General features: G+C 39.9%; 1 protein-coding gene across 11 annotated transcripts in view; it reads right to left on the bottom strand.

Moving 5' to 3' along the window:
• Positions 1-19,800, bottom strand: part of LOC129397422 (ATP synthase subunit a-like) — a 903,826-nt gene that overhangs the window by 724,804 nt on the left and 159,222 nt on the right. For 2 of the 11 annotated variants that reach the window (XR_010111618.1, XR_010111616.1), the window contains exon 3: positions 12,132-12,234. The exons of the other annotated variants lie outside the window; for them this stretch is intronic. The gene's annotated coding sequence lies outside the window, so the exon portion shown is untranslated. The remainder of the gene's footprint in view (positions 1-12,131; positions 12,235-19,800) is intronic. 11 annotated transcript variants of the gene reach the window in all.

A 19,800-nucleotide genomic window follows, 5' to 3' on the forward strand; every position in this document is an offset into this window, starting at 1 on the left:
TTCTTTAAGATCATCAAACTGCCAGGCTACTCTTCATCTCAGTATAAAAATAGACAGAGTCTTCAAGACAGAATTCTGAGGAACACCAATATTTTACTGTAGATTAAAAGAAGGAGAAGACAGTAAAGAAAACAGAAGTATCCAGTGAAGTAGAAAAAAAAAGCAGAAAATATGTTATGGCAGAAGCAAAATAAGGAATGCATTTCTAAGTAAAATAAGTGGTTTACCTAATTAAATGCTGCTAAATGAAGCCCAAGAATTTGACCAGCTAGAAGAGACTGGAGACCTTGAAATAAATGTTCTGGTAGAGAGATGAGGTCAGAAGGTAGATTGAAGTACCATAAGGATGAGTGGGAGGGAAAGAATGAGATAATCTTATTTGATAGCAGGAGTAATATCTATTAGCACTTAAATTATTTTAATTTAAAGTGGCTTTAACTCTTTGCCAAGCACTATGCTAAGCACTTTGCAAGCATTTTCTCATTAAGTCCTCACTGTAACACTATTTGGCAAGGAAACTAAAATTTAGAGGGACTAAATAAATTGCACAAACACACAGCTAAAAAGCTGTGGGAGACTGAATAATGGCCCCCAAATATATCCAGGTCCTAATCCCTGGAACTTGTAGTGTTACTTTATATTAAAAAAAAAAAAAAGGCTTTACCGATGTGATTAAGGATCTTGAAATGGAAACATTAACTTGGGTTATCAAGGTGGGCCCTAAATATGCTCAAAAGTGTCCCAAGAGGGAGGCAGAAGGAGATTTGACACAAAAGAGAGAAGACAATGTCATGGCCTCAGCAGAGAGGGAGATTTGAAGATGCTACAATGCTGGCTTTGAAGGATGGGGTGGGGAGCAAAAGAATGCAAGGAATGCAATTCTAAAAGTTGGAAAAGGCGAGGAAACAGATACACCTAGAGCCTTCAGAGGGAGGACAGCTCTGAAATTAAGATATCTTAACTTCAGCCCAGGAAATGGGTTTCAGAATTCTGACCTCCAGAACTAAAAAATAATAAATGCCTGTTGCTTTAAGCCACCAAATTTGGATTATTTGTTACAGAAACCACTGGAAACTAATATAGAAGTGATCATAATTCGATCTCCAATATAGTTCTACAACAAATCTAAGGGTCACACATATGGAAGGAAAACACAGAAAGGGCAGGAGGAAAAAGAAAGAGAGAAGAATAGAGAACAGAGAATCGAAGGGAAGAGGAAGAGAGGGGAGGGGAAAAAGTGTGAGGAGTTGCGAACAGGAGCAGAGAGAATAAGACCCCAAACATTCTTAAAGTCCATGGCAACTTCATCTTAAGGACTATTATCCCCACCTGAGTCAGAATGAGTTGGCATTGGCCCATAGCTACAAGTTATCTCCAGGGGGTAAAATTCCAGTGCTCAATAACCTATAAATACAGTGGCATCGCAGCTAGAGAGAAAACAGATTGATGTAGTCCTAGTTTGGAGGTCAATTGGCTCAGTAACTGTTAGAGGCAGCCAACGGTTAAAGACACAAATATTACACGGTTGGAGATAAAGTTCCAAAAAGAACAAATTGATTCATTTTGTACCACCAACTCAACTCAAAGTAAAGCCCTACTTCGCTTTTTAAGATATATTTTGTAAGGTTTTCATTTTTTGTTTTATGTTATTATCCTGTTATGACTTATTAATGGCTATCATTTGCTATAGTGAAATCGTATTGAGATTTTTCACTCAAATGCTCTAAATAATTAATCTATTTTCAAGAACGCTTTATAAATGCATTGTTATTTAGTTATCTTAATTAATTTCATGTTTAAATAATGCTCTGGTATATATGAATCAATGGCCACATCTTAAAAGACATACCTGTATCCAATATTCAATAAAAGAAAAGGAAATTTAGCAGGAAAATGAATGATTTGTGTGTCTAACACCACCATTTAAACAACCTGAAACTCACGGCAACATTTGTCCCTTGGGTTCAAGGATGTATCCGAGGGTAGTCATGAAAATTCAATTCTTAACGCTGACTTGCTGTGCTCTCACAGGATTCTTTTCCTAGTTAGAGTTACAACATTTTTCCTTAGGAAATGAGACAATGCATTTTGAAGTTCTCTAAGGTTAGGAAGAGATTAGGGAAGAAACATTTGCAGTCCATATATAGATTCTAAATACCCATAGAATTATGATTTTCCTAATTTTCTGATAAATATTTCTTATATTATGGAGCTAAAAGCTACATTTTTAAGGGAGAATTGAGAATAAGGAGAAATGGTAAGGTACATTTGTGGGAGGAAACGCATTTAATTCAGTCTCTCCCTTTCAAAAACAGAAAGGGAAACAGCAATCAATACAACATATGGAGTATCTGTTTTTCGATAAAAATGCCAGGTAAAGAGGTCTTATTTAAATCCACACAGACAGTATTATCCTCCCCTTCTGAAGATTGTTTTTCCCCAGGCACAAAAGGGCAGGCATATTGTTGAGTCTGTTACCCAAAGACCCGAGTAATAGTGACATCTAGTGGTGCACGGTGATATAGGACGTAGAAACGCAAACGCTTGCTGAGAGCCCAGAGCAAAAAACCCTAGAATGAAGCTGCTAAATTTAAAGTTTCCTGATTTCTGTGGCAACAAAATTGTATTCTAATGTAACCAGTTACTCCTGTCTCACAGGGAATGATATTGTTCTGGGTCAACATTTGGGACATGGAAAAGTCACTTCGTATTCACTGCTGGGGAAATGAGGAAACCTATAGTCAAATCCCACCACTTTGGTTTTGGAATTGGAAATGTAACAGTATTGCTGGGATTTTTTTTAAAGAGCATCATCAATCTGACCACAAAAGGTTATGCTCCTCAGACAGGAGAAAGGCAACTGAATACGCTTGTAAATGCCAATCCTAAAAATCTATCCAAAGATATTAAATTTCTCATTTTTAAATTTTATTTCTCTACAGACTATTTTCTCGTGTCTAAAAAAGAGGCCATCTCAGGCCGCTCTGTAGCAGCTCAAACTCTGGCACTCAGCCCATTGCCTTAGACCTACCGGCTACACCGTTCTTCCCTTCTCTGCTGCAGGTGCCAGCCTCAGCATCCTTTTGTCTGGTTGCCAAATCAATAATCTCTCTTGGCATCTGCCTTTTCTACCCCCTTCCCCCATTCTCCCCCTCCATCAAGAAATCTAATTCCAAGTTGGCAGGCAGAAGGTCAGAAATCTTTGAAAGCCTCAGCTTCCACCACCCACTCTCGAGTCTCGCCTCTGTGCATTCTGCCAAATGCCAACTTACTTTTCTCCCTCCTCCATAACATACTGTATCTCTGGAACGCTGAGGTTGTCACCTGAATCTTGCCCTCACATCTGCTTCCTTCCCCTCCCTCGGCAGCAGGGCCCTCTTTCATTAGTAACATCCTGCCGCGTCTCCCCAAGGCTCAGCACATCTTGTCATCCGTCCCTGGCATACACAGCCTCTTCCTAGTTATCAACTTTGGGACTCGCCTCCATCCGAGGTATCTGGAGACCAGAGCTGGCCCAGAGCAACTGGGGAAGGCAAGCTGACGGCCCCCTGAAATCCACATAACTGCATCTTTGAAAAATGGGCCACATGACAGCAAAGAACTGAAAACTAGTGTGACAGAGAAGATAAAAGACAAAAATCACACCCAACTCCAATAGATGACAGTTTTGTTTCTTTGTTTACATTTTGAAGTGACATGTTCAGGGAGACTTTAGAATAGTCTTTTAGGGGAAAAATTAATATCTTGCATGATTTGCTCACTATGAAAGAATTTTTTAAAACACATGCACTAGGAATTTTATACCATTTTTTAGTTTTAAAAAGATGACCATGTCAGTGTTTAATTTTGAAGCTACGAATTGCATACAAATTATATCAACAAAGATAGGATTTTCATCTCAATTGTTTCTAACCTCTTGTAACCACTGTGCCATCCCTATTGCTTCTCTCCAAAAATAGCAAAGTCGGAGCTAACTTAAAAAGAAGTAATAAGAAAAAGAGAGCAGTAGAAAAGCTGAAAAGAAATTAAAAGGCAAGTATTACCTCTCATATAAATATCCACTAAGCAGAAGCTGAACAAATTAACTTCAAAACCATTGAAACTAGGGAAATACCCTCTTGCAGCAAGTCAGAAGATGAAAAAAATCACTCACTAGTAAGAAAACGTGAAGTTAGATAACGTCTTTTTTTTTTTTTTTTTTTGAGACAGAGTCTCACTCTTATCGCCCAGGCTGGAGTGCAACAGCGTGATCTCGGCTCACTGCAACCTCCGCCTCCTAGGTTCAAGCGATTCTCTTGCCTTAGCCTCCCGAGTAGCTGGGTTAACAGGCGTCCGCCACCACGCCTGGCTAATTTTTGTATTTTTGTAGAGACAGGGTTGCACCATGTTGGCCAGAATGGTCTTGAACTCCTGACCTCAGATGATCCACCCGCCTCAGCCTCCCAAAGTGCTGGGATTACAGGTGTGAGCCACCGTGCCTGGCCATAGATAAAAGTCTTTAAAATGCACTTTAGAGATATTATTACTGCCGTGTTGCTCTGTTTCACATGTAGCATAGTGTTAAGACTCTTCACAAAATTGTTTAAACTGGGTTATTATATGAAAATCATTTAGAGCCACCTAATTCTTTAACTTATGATGAAACAGAAGTCCAAAGATTAAGTTTTGTTTTGTTTTGTTTTTTTCGCAATAGCAAAGCAGAAACCAGAACCTAACTTTCCAATTCCCAATCCTGTATTATATGCACACCTATGTAGCATTTTTAAATATTAAAAAATATGATTGCATTGAATAGATGATTTCTGCCTTACTCAATTTTCCATTTCTAAAATAAACATGATTGCAATAATGAAATCCTAACTATTCACCACTAAATCAATGAAATCCTATGATTTGGCACAGGATTGGAACAAAAGAAAAAATAAGCCCTTTAGAAAAAGCCCTTAAAATGTCGAAATCGCATCATATCAGACAACACTCTTTCCCAGAGTGTGTAAAAGGAAAAACAAAAGAATATAGACTCAGACTAAGCTGAAGAACCAAATCTGGAAAGAGTGACATTGATTTCAAGGATCAGACTTCATATATTGAGGGTCCATGTGGGTGGAAGTGTTGGGCAAGCACACTGTGTTTGGAACTACCTTTAAACTCACCATGTTTTATTTGTGTTACTAAGACATTCAGGTTGTGTATTAGTCTGTTCTCACACTGCTATAAAGAACTACCTGAGACTGGGTAATTTGTAAAGAAAAGAGGTTTAATTGATTCACAGTTCCACAGACTGTACAGGAGGCGTGGCTGGGGAGGCCTCAGGAAACTTACAATCATGGCAGAAGGGCAAACGGGAAGCAAGCACCTCTTCACATAACAGCAGGAGAGACAGCACGCGAAGACTGGGGGATGCTACACACTTTTCAAACAACCAGATCTTGTGAGAACTCTATCACAAGACAGCACTAGGGTGATGGTGCTAAACCATTAGAAACCACCCCCATGATCCAATCACCTCCCACCAGGCCCCACCTCCAACACTCGAGATCACAATTCAATATGAGATTTGAGTGGGAACACAGAACCAAAGCATATCAGTTTGGGATGACAGAAAGCCAGTATGTCAGCCAAAAACTAATGCTAAAGAGAAAAGTGTAAGGAATGAACAGCCTTCTGCTAGTTGAAAGAACAATGAAAGGTTTTGCCATCTTCTATAACTTGAGTGATAGATTGATGGTGAGTGCTTGCCTATGGCAACAGCTCTCAAACACATTTTACATTATTCTTTTGAAAGTGGTATATCGAAATAATTTCCTAACCCCGAAACAAAGAATTCATTGAAACTGGTTGCTGTTTGGTAGAGAAAGAAACTACGGAGTTTCAATATACCTGAGGTGAAATCCCAACCCATCACTTCCTGGCTATGTGACTTCAAGCCCGGCCATTAACTTCACTAAACATCAGTTTCCTCCTTCATTTGGAGAAAATACACATCCATAGTCTCTTACATGAAGTTCTTGTGACTAGGTTTCAAGGTTTTTTAAAATTTTATAATAACATAATGTAATGCATATACTGAATTTTATGTGACACCCCAATGTCTGAGGCAGTACTTAGTAAGCAAACACATTGATATTCCTTCAGTAAAATATATCAGTAATCCACTGAAAGAGATAAATAAAATGTATTACTATTTTCATGGAATTCAAGTCAGGTATTGCCACCAAAACTACGAAAGGAACTTTCCAATATAGAGCCTCCTAGATTTTGGCATTGTGGATATGGGATTAGTGACATGCAAATATATTCATCATACAGTGATTGCAACAAATGAATGACATATAGAGGATAGGCATCTGTGTGACTATCTAGGGTGGATTATAAATGGGCCCCCATGGAATCCAAGTACAAGCAAGGAAAATCTTTGTTGAGCATGAATTCCTTCTCCTAAGATAACGAACATCCAGTTGTCAAGTGACCTGAGAGACACAACCAGAAAGGTCTTCCACTCTATACTCCCTTCATATCCTAGATCTCAGAGCCCCATGGGAGCTGGCTTCTTCGCAGCTCGGGGAAGGGGAAAAAGGGAAGGAGAACAGGGGAGAGAGGTGTACATCGGCAATGTTTTCTTTCATAAAATCTCCCCCTATCTTCTTTTTCCTCACTACTCCTGCAGGAACCCCCAGTGAAGAGGAAAGTGCTTTGTGGATTACAATTTTAAGGCACATTTGCTACAATGATTTCTTTAATCATGACAGTAGCCAATGAGGGGGAAAGTCTTAACCTACTGTTTGCATGTTTGCAGTTAGTGTCAGGATTTAGGTTTCATACTTTGTGTATTCCCTCTAGGAGGATAACATCATCTTAGGAATTTTTCTGCCTCATGTCAGATCCCTCCAGGGTCCAGGAAGACCTCCGTCTCTTCTTAGTTCAAAGCTCACGTCTGCCTTTCCAAGCAAACCCACTAGCTTCCTGTTTCTAATTTGAAGAACACCTCCAACTCTGCCCAGTGACTCATTCAAAAACATCCCACACACATCCCGTCTTCAATCCCCCTAGGGATCCACCTTCCTGAATTCTATTACTATGGGTTTTACAATAGAAAATTGCTTCACAGTTTCAGCAGTAAAGGCAGCCATTCAGCTATCACAGTGAGCAAGGATTTGTTCTCTCATGGTTCCTGTGTAGCTTAATAGTAGTCATAGATACTGACAGATATCAAATCTGTCACTTATATACCTAAAATCACTGCGTGAAGATGCAGCTTCATTTGAATCTAAATTCTAATTTCCAAAAGCCCCAGTGACACCAACTGAGACAAGGGTTTGGGGGACAGAATAATTTCTGTGGAAAGGCAACCATTCACCAAATATCTTATGACTTAGATGTTGTGATTTTTAAACATCTTCTTTAAAAGACTATAGTAAGTCAGGATAGGAGTAATCATTTTAAATAATACAGTAATTAAGAATGGCCAATTATGGCTGCTATCATTTTGGTTCAAATTCAAGACTCAGCAATTGTGTGTGTGTGCATATATATATATATATATATGCATGTATATATAGTCCTGTGTGTTTGCACATGTTCATGTAAACCTCATGCCTTAGATGAATTCAAAAAGCATTAAAACATGGTTTATTCCTATATTGTTGCAAAGAGTGGTTTTCACAGGTAGCAGAGTTATCCAAGTATCTTCTACAAGAAAGACTAATTTATTATGACTATTATTTTTAGCAATTTAACCATATTCTTATTATTTCATAGGCCATAATTTTAATTTGATTCTAAACTTCACCTGTGGGCCCACTGTCATTTTACATGTTATACAAGTAGATTCTTTCTTCCACATTGTATCATGTGTTACTATATGGCTACTGGGCTTCAGAACACCAGGTGGTGAACACTTGGAGAATTCAAGATGCCATTACCATGGGGACAAGATGCTGGTCCTTCTCAATGCAATCAACACACTTCCTCTTTCAGAAATACTATTTCCACTGGAAAATAAATGAGCTTGGAAATGGAAGCTTTTAGTTTAAAAAATTAAAGACTATTTTCTTAAAACTATTTAATAGTGACAGTCATGGTTGACACACAAAAGAGAAATATTTAGTAAGGCCTAGTTTTTAAGACTTGCTTCTGACTTTTGCTTTCTTCACTGGCCAGTAGTAGGTGAGGGAACAATTTTTAAATATCCCGGGCTGCACTGCTCAAGTGTTTGTCCTATATGGTAGATTACAAAGTGACCATAAATTATTTCTCTTTCTTTTTCTATAGCCATTTGCACTTAACTTTGCAATTCTTGACCTTTCTCCTTAAATATGGGCTGCCACTGTGCTGTGTCTGACCTTATCTGACTGTGGCAGAGCTACAAGTGTACCAGTACCATACTCTGGGTCCAAGAACCTTGCATTCTTCCACTCTTTTTCTCAGGATCCTGCCCAGTTTCCATGTGAACATACCTGGGCTGTCTTGAAGGAAGATGAGAGACGTGGCCCAGGCATCTCCATCTTCACCCCAGCCTACAGCCAGCCAACCCTCAGAAGCAGAACTGCCTAGATAATAGGCAGCTGACTGCAGACTAGTGAAACCAGAAACACCACTGACCCACCGAATCATGAGCTCAATAAACTCACGTTTTAAGCTACTAAAATTTTTACATGGTTTGTTATGTAACAAAAAGCAACTATATATCATATTCTTCTTCATTAGTTCTATCAGTTTTGAAGGACATATTTGTAAATACAAAGATGCTGCTGGATTCTTTCTGTTTTGTTTAGTTTTGTTTTTTGTTTGCTTTTTAAGATGGGGTCTCACTCTGTCACCCAGGTTGGAGTGCTGTGGCATGATCTTAGCTCACTGCAACCTCCACCTCCCAGGCTCGAGTCATCCTCCTACCTCAGCCTACTGAGTAGCTGGGAGGACAGGCACACGCCACCAACCTCAGCTAATTTTTGGTATTTTTGGTAGAGGTGAGGTTTCACCATGTTGCCCAGGCTGATCTTGAACTCCCGAGCTCAGGTGATCTGCCCATGTTGGTCTCCCAAAGCGGATGCCACTGAAATCTTAAAACTAAAGATTAGCACATGCCTTCTGACTGGACCACTAGATGCTCTTTCTTGTTGCAGCTGTCATCCCTCTAGTCACCCGCTCTCTCCCACTTCATTCACACATTAATGAAAGATTAGTTTGGAGCAATACGAATGCTTACAGAAAACCCCAAGCAGATATGCACAGGCATAAACAAGTTCACTTGCTCTCACCCTGACATGAATGGACAGCAAATAGTTTCCTTTCATTTATGAATTCAGATCATCTTATTTCATATTCTGTAGAGTAAGAAAAAAAAAAACTTAACCCAGAGGAACGATTCCTCTCTCCCATTGCAGACTTATTGAATGAAATTACCCTTTATCTCCCAAAGGTAAGAGGAGTGTACTGCTATGAATTCTATAGAGAAGACATACACACACACACGCATGCATACACACATACACACAAATGAAATGGAAGAAAACTGTGTAACTACTACATCTGGATCATACAAAGGAGATCATCATCCTCATTTTATTTGTCAGTGATTCATGGCCTCTCACATAGTGGATAGCATGATTAAAATTAAAATATCATGGATTTTTAATTATTTATCTCTAAAGCAGCTTGTCCCAGGATGAAAAAAAAATTATCTTAATGTTTTTCTCTTTCCCCTACTATGTGTGTGCCATCTTCCCCTCTCTTTTCCTCTGCCATAGGGACACAGGGAGCCATGTGTCGAGGCAGTGGCCTCACACATTGCAGGAACCAGAATCCCCACATCACTCTTATGAAGGAGAGTGGCCCTGGAGACTCATCTGGCACACATTTGATATTGTATGAGCAAGAAATAAATCATTACTGTATACATTAAGATTGGGAGCTGGTATTATAGCTTCAAACAACCACCACCGAAAAAGCCTATTCTTATGAAGTATTGAGGCATACGAGTATGCTGATAGAAATGATTCTCCAGAAAGCAGGAGGGCATTGATGCAGGAGGTCGGGGACACAATTGCAGGAGTAGTTTCCTTCAGTAGGCAATCCAGAGCACACGCAAACAGCTTGCCTTAGCTGGACATGTGAATGATTCATTCATTTTACAGACAAGATGTCAGAGTATGAGAGTTCAGAAGGCGGGAAGTTAGTAGATTTGGTGGAGGCAGAATCATGCACTCTTTTTTGATTCCTTCTATTTTGGCCTAGAAAAAGAAGCAAATCATCAGCTAAGAATTTAGAGGGGATTGGAAGTCAGAGGACCAAGAAGATGGTCTAAACCAGCCTTCTCAGGGAACAGGAGAGGGAAGGATTAGAGAAATGTTGAAAATGAGATGGCCCAGCATGGACTGCATGGGGGTTGTTTTCTTTTAGCCATGCTTAGCTGCTCGGCTATAGGCTTTATCTAAGAGGAGAGTTAGATATACTCACGGTGGAAGTTTTGCCAGACAAGAGTTATAACATATAGCAGAGAGATAAGGGACCAGAAAAAAAAAAAAAAAGAAGTGTAGAAAACCACTATTATTCTTTTGACCACAAAATGTGAGCTGAGAAGGGGAGGTAAGAACACAAGGATATTAGAGGAGTGTACTAGTTTGCTTGGGCTGCTATAACAAAGGATCACAGATTGGGTGGCTTAGACAACAGAAATTTATTCTGAAGTAAGTCTAGAAGCCCAAGATCAAGGTGCCAGCAGGGTTGGTCCTAAGTCGTTCTCCTTGGCTTGTAAATAGCTATTGTGTTAGTCTGTTGTCACACTGCTGATAAAGACATACCCAAGACTGGGTAGTTTATAAAGAAAAAGAGGTATAATGGACTCACAGTTCCACGTGGATGGGGAGGCCTCACAATCATGGCAGAAGGGCATGCCTTACATGGTGGCAGGCAAGAAAGAAAATGAGAACCAAACAAAAGGTGAAACCCCTTAGAAAACCACCAAATCTTGTGAGACTTATTCACTACCACAAGAACAGTATGGGGAAACTGTCCCCATGATTCAATTATCTCCCACCAGGTCCCTCTAACAACATGTGGGAATTATGGGAGCTACAATTCAAGATGAGATTTGGCTGGGGACACAGCCAAATCATATCTGCCATATTCTTCCAGTATCTTCACATGATCTCCCCTCTGTGCCTTAATTTCTTCTTCTTATAAGAACAACAGTCACTTGGATTAGGGCTCACTCTAATGCCCTCATTTCAGCTTAAGTACCTTTTTAAAAACCCTATTTCCAAATATGGTGACATTCTGAAGTACTCGGGCTTAGGACTTAACCATATAAATTTGGGAAAGACACAATTCAGCCCATAACAAGGGGGTTAAGAGGGAAAAACAAAAAGTGATGGCTAGTAAGTGAGATGCTATTAATTGAGGTTTCAGAGGTAAAGGTGTAGAGGATGATCAAGAGAATAGGTGTCAGGAATAAGTAAAAGGCAAAACATTTTGAAGGGAAGAGGTCAAGAACAAGGTATGAGAAGAATTGTACTCATGGCTATTGAAGTCACCAAGACAAATGACAGAAGACATGAAGGAGAAAAATGCAGTAAATCAAAATATAGTGAGTGCTAAAATGTTTCATTAACACGTGGCTGCAGAGGGAAGGAAGGATGACAGATGTCTGTGACAGGAAGGGGATCGATGGTGCAGTCAGATGGTATGAGCTTTAAGGGAACTGAGGAGATGTTGGGGAAAAGTGAGGAAAGCAAGAGAAAACCTTATTCTGGGAGAAGTGAGAAACAAAGGATGTACTATCATACATTCAACAGCCCAGAAGCACCTGGGATGCAGGGGAAAACAGAGCCATCATTTGAGAACTACAGGGGAAGCAGTGACCTTAGGAAAAGCCAATTTTACTTAGAACAAGAAGTCAAAGTGAAATTTATGAGCAGAGATTGAAGATGGGGAATTTTTAAATCTCAAAGACAGATACTACTAATATCATTCCCCTACTCTTTTAGCCATGGGGAAGAGAGGATTTCTCAGCCCCTTGTTCTTAAGCAAGGTCATCCGAATATTTCTGGCACAGAAATGTGAGAAATGACATGTGTCACTTCTAGGCTGAGACAGTGAAAAAGCCATGAGCAAGTCTCCCATTTCACTCTTACCCTGTTGAGGCCACCAAGAAGGTTTCATTTCCAGATGTTTTTGACAGAAGATTGTGAAGCCCTTGTCAGCTTCATCTCTGGGTGACTCTGGAGTACCGACTCCCTGCCAAACAATGTGGAATATAAAGTGAAAAATAAACCTTTGTTTTATAAGGAACCAGTAGTGTTTTAGGGTGCTGTGTGTATGTGTGTGTGTGCTTGATTTGCTACGACAGTAAAATCTAGCTTTTTCTGATTTGTACACACACTGTGAATTCCAGAATATACAGTAGAATTGCCGGGAAGGGAGGGAGACTGGAACTCATCAGAAATTGTGCACAGCTATATTAAGAAAGTGAGAATAAGGGTCTTAGGGATGGGGCATGAGTGGGAGGCTTGGATTTTTTTTGCAGTAACTAAGGAAAGTGAGGATGCAGGGCTCGATGACATCCTGGAGAAAGTGATGATTGAGTGCTATTGTAGCCTCCTTCAGTGGGTCTCTTGGGCACTTTGTGGTGGAGAGATGGGGAAAGTGATCAGGAGTGAGGGGCACAGATGACGCCACAAGGAGTACACAGGTGGCTCCTTCCACCTCCAATATCCTGTCTCTGGCAAAAGGAAGATGTTACCATGATGTTAATAGTAAAGGAGATTCTTACAGAACTAAGGCTCCTTGGAACACAGACTGGAAAATTCAAGTCTAGAAGCATATGGAATTAAGCTTCTGTGTGATTTGATATCTATCAGTCATAGGATCTCTTGAAAATAAGAAAATGTGAGAACATCATAAAAAGTTTGTTTTGTGTGTGGAGAATATCATTTTCATGGCAGGTCGTCTCTCAGGTAGGTCTTTTTCCACTTAAAGAGGGAAGCTTCCTGCACAAAAGACATGCTTCCATTTCACCTATAAAGTAACAAATGAACTAAATGGGACCACAAGACTACACGAAACCAATTATCCAATGTCCAGGCCTCTTAGGTGAGCCAAATAATAGGTTAGAGGGCAGACAAGTCCAGAGATAAACAGAGTGTAGTATCAGGCAATACAAAGAAAGAAAACACAAAGGATACAAGAAAAAAAGTGGATGGTGATGAAGCAGACAAGGCTAAGATCTAAAAATGAAGGGCTAGAATGGAGAGGAGGGAGAAGCAGTAGTATTAAGACATACAGTAGCAAGACATGGAGCAGACAGCTTCCTTCAGTGAAGATGCTTAGGAGAGGAATCACAGAGTCACAAAGAATAACATAAGAAAAGAAGCAGGAAAGTTAGGAAATTGCCATCGGGAAGTTGCAAGTCCTCCCAACCTCTACCCATTGCACAAACTCCATCCAAAAGAAAAGACTAGGAGACAGGGATCAAAAGAACATCTATGGAAACAGGGACATAATGAGGCACAACAAGGGCCACGGGCTCCAGAAAAAGGCCAAACTCCCTGAACCTTAGCTTTCTTCGTCAAATGATCTTAACTTCTGTGTTCCTCAATCTCCTCGTCTGTAAAATGGCTATGACAATTGTATTCACTGCCTAGAGTTGTTGTAAGAACAAAATGAAATGGCACCTACAAAGAGACAACATGTATGCTAAATAGAGAATGTTGTGAAGAATAATTCTCATTCCTAGAAAGCAAGACGGAAATGTTGAAGAATCCTTGGATGGCTAGAGAATATCTGCCAGCTCTTAATATGAGAAAAGATTTTTGGTCTAACTTACACTCAGCCTTGTGTATTTTATGTTTCATTCAACTCCACAGTAAGTTCAGTTAATAGTCTACCTACAGGGTAAATATCCTCTTCTGCTACAAAGCTAAGTAAAGAACACTAAAATTATACTGAGAAATGGAGAATGCCTAAATTCCAGTGGACCCTAATGATCATCTGATCATTAGCCTGGAGCCCAGGGCAAAAAACAACCTCTGATTATGCCAGCCTACTCCCCCACCTACTGGCAGGAACACTTGAATGTATGTGTTTAGGAGGCTCTTTAAACTATTGACGCCCTTCCTCCTCTGCCTCAAAAAATAAAAATAAAAAAAGCACCACTATCAGTACAGACAAGATAAGGCACAAGGCAGGAGGACCACCTGTGTGGACAGGGCTACTGTGGGACCACTCCTTAAGTCTGTACTTTTCTAGGAGGAGCAAACCCAGGTGAAGCCTCTTTAAGGCCAGGGCTGACAACTACATCTGTGAGTACAGTGGATACACAGCACCCACTACAAGCTCTCACATAAATCTGTGGCAACTCATGGCTGATTGGTGAATTTTTTAATGGATAATAGTTTGTGGATTATGCATAGTCCCACAAGTTGTGCTAACTCTTTTCTATTCCTTTGGTTCAAAAACGGTTATTAAAAACTTGCTATATCCCAGGCTGTGCCTGAAATAAGGCCTGACGTTACAAAGGCAAGAAGGTGCCATGTTAGTTTGCTAATGCTGCCATAACAAAGTGCCACAGACTGGATGGCTTAAACAACAAAAATTTATTTCCTCACATTTCTAGAGGCTGGAAGTCCAAGCGGAAGGTGCCAGCAGGGGTGGTTCCTTCTGAGGAAGGAGGGTCATGGGGAAAGGATCTGATGGAGGCCTCCCTCCTCGGCTTCTAGATGGCTATCTTCTCCTTATGTCTTTCCATATCTTCCCTCTATGTGTGTCTGCATCAAATTTCCTTTTCTTACAAGGACACCAGTCCATATTGGATTAGGGCCCTCCCTAATGGCCTCATTAACCCTGTGAAGACCTATCTCCAAATATGGTCAAATTTGAGGGTTAGAACTTCAAAATGTAAATTTGAATGTTCGGGAAGCATTACAATTCAGCATATAGCAGATGCATTCCTTGTTTCAGGATGCTCATATTCAGTTGTTCACTGACATGCCCTGAGAAAGGCCTGGGAAGGCAAAAATTGTGGTGCTATCCAGCACTTGCCATGACATAGTCCTACTGCCCACCGGTGAGCTCACCTTTTAAATATTGAAACTGCATTCACAGTAAGTTCTCTGTTAAGACAATTCTAAGCTTTACTCACTAGCCCCTCTGCCAGATAATCAGAGAGGCTCTCTATACATTCAAAATCTTGTAGAATTAGAAATTATTGTGGCTAAATTTTGCAAAAAGATTGCAAAGTATGTAGGAGATAAAATACTAGTGAAGAAACCAGATCGGTCCATTCTGGAAAGACCAAGTTAGCCATGTACTAGCTACACTTCCGTTTTTTCTGTATAATTCTCACAAAGCCAGCTTATTCTTCACAGGACTATTCTCTGTTCTTTGTTTCCAACCGAGACTGGGTCCCCACAGCCCAGACTCCAAGAACAAAGGTCTACATACATAAACAAATTTCTGCTTAAGTAATATGATTGCATATTCAACCAAAGACATAAATATCTTAAGGCAAACTACCCTACTCCGCTAATTCAATGAATGATATTTATACAATGTTATGAAGAGCCACTTAGCTACCAAAAAAACCATTCCATTTGTACATAGCATCCCATTTCAGCTAAGCTCATAAAGTTCACTCGCTTGCTGCAGATCAGCTGCTTGTAAAGTTTAGGGTCAATTTCTGCTTCTCCCTGAGCAATGTCAAAAAGGTAATGGAGGGAAACCTGGAGTCTGAGTGAGGAAGTCAGCCTCATTCTTTCCTTTCACTTTCATAAATACATGCATTGAAGAGGAACTTAGGATCTATTTATTTTACAATTACAAAGGCTAACAGAGCCTCTTTAAATTGTTTTGGTCCATGAAACCTAAATTTCTAACTATTCTACTAGACACATAATGTTTAAAGCAGGTTGAAGATTACTATTCTATGGTCACCTTATTATATTGTATATATCACATGAGCAAACCAAATTGACCAACTTCCCTTTTCCCCAGCAGATTCGTATCATTATCTTAAATATCCTGTTTCAATTAATAACATAAAAATCTTCCCAGTTACCCAAAGGAGACGTCTTTCTTTCTTTCATGAAACTATCTTTCATGCTTCTCTTTCCTATGCTTTCCATATCTATTCAGTCCTCAACTTCTTTTCATACTACCAAGCTCATTCAACTTTATTAGCTTAGTATTACAGGCCAGGAACTGAGCTAAGCATTGGAGAAATAAAGACACTAAGAAATAGTCCCTTCTTATTTTATTTTATTTTTTTAGAGACAGGGCCTCACTCTGTCACCCAGGCTAGAGTGCAGTGGTTCAATCATAGCTCACTGCAACATCAAACTCAGCTCAAGTGATCCTCCTACCTTGGCCTTCCAAGTAGCCAGGACTATCGGCGCACCACCACCACCACATCTGGCCAGTGTTTTATTTTTCTACAGAGTCTTGCTATGTTACCCAGGCTGGTCTCAAACTCCTGGTCTTAAGCAATCCTCCTGCCTCAGCCTCAGTCTGGGTCTACAGGTATCAGCTACCATGCCAGGCCTAGAAATGGTCCCTTCTATTGAAAGCTCATAGTGTAGTTGGAAAGGAAAGTCAATTATCATCTACATGATGGAGCCATAATCAAACTATATTCTGGGTGTTTGAGGAGCTCAGAAGCAATATTCTTTTTTTTTTGTACTTTAAGTTCTAGGGTACATGTGCACAACATGCAGGTTTGTTACATATGTATACATGTGCCATGTTGGAGTGCTGCACCCATTAACTCGTCATTTACATTAGGTATATCTCCTAATGCTATCCCTCCCCGCTCCCCCAACCCCACAACAGGCCTCAGTGTGTGATGTTCCCCTTCCTGTGTCCAAGTGTTCTCATTGTTCAATTCCCACCTATGAGTGAGAACATGCGGTGTTTGGTTTTTTGTCCTTGCGATAGTTTGCTGAGAATGATGGTTTCCAGCTTCATCCATGTCTCTACAAAGGACATGAACATTCTTAAACGGAGCTTTAAAGAACAAAAGAATTAGGGCCACACTGGGGCAGAGGAAGGAGGCAGGGGGCAGTGTGGAGAGGTAATTCAAAGAATATGAAAATGCACACACACCGAGCTTGAGGAGATACTAAACTGCCAGGATAGCTGGAACAGAGTCTGAAGTGAACTAGCAAGACATAAAATTGCATTAAAGCAGGGAGTGGATCACGCAGTACCTTGTGTCTGAAGTTATGAGTGATCCCTTAAAGGCTTCTAAGTAATGACACAATCAGATACCTTTCCTAAAAAGCCTGCCCCTCCTGCATTGGGTAGGTTAAAGTGAATGGGTAAGTGTAGGAATACTGAGGAAGGGAAATCAGATAGAAATTACTGGATAAATGTAGAAGGAAAAAAAAGAAAATTATGTTAACCTGTGGCCTCCATTCCTCCCAGCATCAGCTATAAATAAGGGCTAAAAAGGGTAAAAGATTTTTGTGAAAATCAGAACATCAGTACATAAAATTGGATGTGCAATGGCTATTTCAATCATTGTATTAGTTACCAAAATAGCCATAGAAACACCATACTGAATAATGCTGGTAGTATAGTATAATGACTAAAATATGGATATTGGCATGAAACAGATCTTGGTCTAAAGCTATCATTAATACAGACTTAAGCTAAATCAATGATACTGAACCTCACTACACCTCACTTTCTTTATCAAGCAAGTGAGATAAAAATCATATCAACCTATTAGAGTCATTGCAAGGAATAAATGGGCTAATTCATGCCCTTAGCACGGTACCAGGCACATGGTAAGCCACCTATAAAGAGAGGCTAATTGTATACCAGTTTGTGCCTGTAATAAACTTGCAATTAAATGATGAGGAGAGTCCTGGGCTGAAACATCTGTGTCTATTATTAATAGTTATTTAACTAAAATGAATGACTTCATATGTCTGCATTTCCATTTTCTCTGATCAACTGAGACAAGATTCTTGTCCTATTTAGGTAATAAGGTTGATTTTTATATGAGAGAATATGTGTGAAAGTAGTTTGAATATTCTGAAGTGATGAATACATGTAAGGCATTATGGTCTGTCTTTGGTAAATTTTACTCTGGGTAGCCCTGGCCACATGGATATAATTATGAGTGCAGCATAGCAACAGTGCCAGAAGAACACTGGACTCAGATGAGGGGCCCTGAACTCTAGCCCCAGGAGTGCCACTAACCTTGACCCAGGGCCAGCCACTTACCAGCTTAGAGCCTTTACTTTCTTGTCAACAACTTAAAGGAGTGAGTTCCACACCCTCTAAACCATTTTATTGCAGTTCCAATGGTCTAATTCCCTTCTTCACTAAGACAACTTTAACGTTCAATATTCAACATTTTTCTCTAGGCCATAAACTCCACTGAAATGAAGCAATGATAGGATTTACTATGGTTCAAGAATCTTTCTAACCCAGAGTCATTGCAATCTCACATTATTTAATTTTTCATATGCTTTAATCTGTTCTGGCATTCAGAAATGAGCAGATTAAATACAATTATCCCACCAGAACACAGTTATCAGGCTTCACCCTAATAAGGATTTATGTAACCACTTTTAATTAAAAAAAAAGATTCTAAAGTAGCTGGTAACAAAACTTGGCAAAAGACAATGAACATGGGACTTATTGTCTATTTTTTACTATTTTCCAAACAAATATATAGTTATTTGCTATTATTCCCTGTTGTTCAAGTTTCATCTGACTGAAACAGATTGGCTTTTTCCATAGGCAATATAATCAGAAAGGTTAAAAAGGGAAAAGGCCAAGGATTGATAATGCTATGAAAAATTATTTTTCTGGATGAATCAGTAGGACACCAAACTCATCCATTATGTTCTGAGGTTCAAGAGCCCAAACTTTAAACCCAGTGGAAAACTGTCTAAGATTTCATTGCTGTTGATATTGATGCTTATTTTGAGTTGTTTCTCTAATGAAAATCACTGTCCCTAAAAGAAAAAAGTTGCAAAAGAGTTCATTTAAAGTAGAGTTCCTGGCCGGGTGTAGGGGCTCATGCCTGTAACCTCAGCACTTTGGGAGGCCAATACAGGCAGATCACCTGAGGTCAAGAGTTCAAGACCAGCCTGGCCATCATGGTGAAACCAATCTCTACTAAAAATACAAAAAGTAGCCGGGCATGGTGATGCACACCTGTAATCCCAGCTACTTGGGAGGCTGAGGCAGGAGAATTGCTTGAACCCAGGAGTCAGAGGCGGCAGTGAGCCAATATCATGCCACTGCGCTCCAGCCTGGGCGACAAAGTGAGGCTCTGTCTCAGAAAAATAAAATAAGATAAAGTAGAGTTCCTTAACTTTAGCACTGTTGCATTTTGAATCAAATAATTCTTTCTTGTAGGGGGCTGTCCTGTGCTTTGCAGGATGTTTAGCAGCATCCTTGGCCTCCATCCACTAGATGCCAGCAATGCTCAACTACCCCCAGCCATGGCAATCCAAAATGTTTACAGACTTTGCCTAATGTTTCCTGGGAAGACAAAATTGCTCCTTAATGTTCCCTGAGAAGACAAAATTGCTGGTTTAAAGACAGCTCATATAAACTTGCCCAGTTCCAAACCTGTATCACTGCACCTGTCATTGTCACATTGAGAACATCTTTGATTGATTATAATATGACACAAGAAGTTATGAATAGAGAAAGGAAGTTTTCTTAAAATGACTCCTTCTTAGGAGGAGTGATCAAATGCAAAACCTCTAGGACAACAGCCAAGACACCTTCCATTGCATGAGTTTTTATTCACAAAAAAAATTTTCTAGGACTCTCAGCACCCCA

This window comes from Pan paniscus, chromosome 2, assembly GCF_029289425.2.
Source record: "Pan paniscus chromosome 2, NHGRI_mPanPan1-v2.0_pri, whole genome shotgun sequence".
Lineage (NCBI taxonomy): Eukaryota > Metazoa > Chordata > Mammalia > Primates > Hominidae > Pan > Pan paniscus.